Source organism: Phyllobates terribilis, unplaced genomic scaffold (assembly GCF_046119375.1).
Source record: "Phyllobates terribilis strain yellow unplaced genomic scaffold, ASM4611937v1 Scaffold_381__1_contigs__length_1843176, whole genome shotgun sequence".
Classification (NCBI taxonomy): Eukaryota; Metazoa; Chordata; class Amphibia; order Anura; family Dendrobatidae; genus Phyllobates; species Phyllobates terribilis.
The window spans coordinates 748,335-750,232 of NW_027363141.1; the positions used below are offsets into that span (position 1 = coordinate 748,335).

The 1,898-nt window shown below is 38.1% G+C and overlaps 1 non-coding gene across 1 annotated transcript; it reads left to right on the forward strand.

Annotated features, from left to right (window-relative positions):
- Positions 1-1,509: 1,509 nt before the first annotated feature.
- LOC141224181 (U2 spliceosomal RNA) lies at positions 1,510-1,693 on the forward strand. Its single transcript, XR_012291690.1, has one exon. It is a non-coding gene; the product is annotated as a U2 spliceosomal RNA (small nuclear RNA).
- Positions 1,694-1,898: the final 205 nt, after the last annotated feature.

A 1,898-nucleotide genomic window follows, 5' to 3' on the forward strand; every position in this document is an offset into this window, starting at 1 on the left:
AGGTGTGATGATTCCTGGGAGTAATGGAAAGGATGTGAGAATTCTAGGTTACATGGATGATGTAGTGATTGTGAGTGGGAATATGGCTGCGATGAGTAGGGCAAGGTTGATATTAAGTTTGTTTTGTAGTGTCTCAGCTTTTAAGGTCAATTGGACTAAGAGTTCCTTTAAATGTTTTGGTGAGAGGAATGTACGGATGGATGGTGTGAGGTGTGAGGATGGTGCAATAAAGGTGCTTGGGATTAAGTTTAATGATGATTTGAAAGGAAATGAGAGTTGGGAAGATTGTGGGGTGAGAGTGGTGCGCAAGTTGAATTTTTGGCGAATGAGAGAATTAACTCTGACTGGGAAAGTTCTGATTATTAAGGCGGTTATTTTGCCTATTTTGTTGTTTGTTGCGAATGTATATCCTGCTGCTTTTAAGAAAATTAGGAAAACTGAGAAATTCATCTTTAATTTTCTTTGGGGAAGTCGCATGGAGAAATTGAAACGGGAATATGTCTATAAGTTATGTGTAAATGGTGGTTTGGATTTTCCAAATATTGATTTCTTTTTAGGGATTGGTTACGTGAAAATGGTGGTGGTGGTTCTAGGGAAAAGTAATAAGTGTGCTTATATGATGAAGTATTCGGCTGGATGGATGCTTTATGGCTTAAAGTGGGTCAAAAGGGATGCTAGAGTGCCTGTTGCTTTTAAGTGTCCTGTATGGTATGGTTGTGTTGAGAAATTTGTAAGGAAGTATGATTTGTTGTCCGTTAACATGAGTGATTTTAGGCAAAAGAAGAAAGTCATTAGGATGGTGCGTGAGCGTGAGGTGGTATGTAATATCAATGGGTTGAGAGGGGAGGAAGTAACCGAGATGTGGAGAAAATTAAGTATAGATGGTGTGACTAACAGACAGAGAGATATCGCTTGGATGATATTGCATGACATTTTGCCTGTTAGAGATGTGCAAAAGAAGAGGGATTTAGTTAAATCTGAGGTATGCCCGAGGGATGGATGTGGTTTGAGAGAGCATGTTAGACATATGGTATGGGATTGTGATTTTGCATATGATGTATGGAAGGGTATAGGGGGACTTTGCAAGGAATTGGTGGGTGTAAAGTATGTTAATTGGAAACTTGCTATGTTTGGGATGGGTGCATGTAGTAGAATTAAGGATAGGATTTTATGGTTGTTGGTGGTGTGTGTAATTGAAAGTTTGTGGGATGCGAGGAATTTGTTAGTTTTTAAAAGGAAGAAAATGTCAGTTAATGAATGTTTGAGATTGATTCTGTCACGTATGTATGTAATATACCTCTGGGATCAGGAACGTGGAAGTATTATAGATGCTGAAGGGATCTGGAAGTTTAAAAAGTGGAGGTTTTTGGTAAAGTTTAATTCGTAGTGTATAATGTACCTGATGATAAGGTTTGGTTTTATTTTTGATTATATACCAAGTGTGATGAAAGGCTAAGTGTCAATGAAAGGCTTTTGTAAGTCGATTTGATTGAGCTTATGCTCCGGCCTATCTGATTTGGTTAAAAAAAAAAAAAAAAAATCTGTTCTTATCAGTTTAATATCTGATACGTCCCCTATCTGGGGACCATATATTAAATGGATTTTTAGAACAGGGAGATGGAAAAAGAGCTTGCTCTGTCCACTCCACGCATTGACCTGGTATTGCAGTATCTCCAGGACCGGTGCACCCCTTCTTTAATGCAGTTTCTAAAATCAGAAAGAATTGAATTCAATGTTTTTTGTTCATTTTGCTTGTTTGTCGGATTTTGGGATGGACTCTTTGGCTTTGCTTTTCTTCTCCTCATTGGATTTTTCATGTTCAAAGTTGCAGAAGCCAGATTACAAGCTCATTTTGGTTCAACTTCAGCAACTGTGCATTGCATTGCCATGTAATGTGA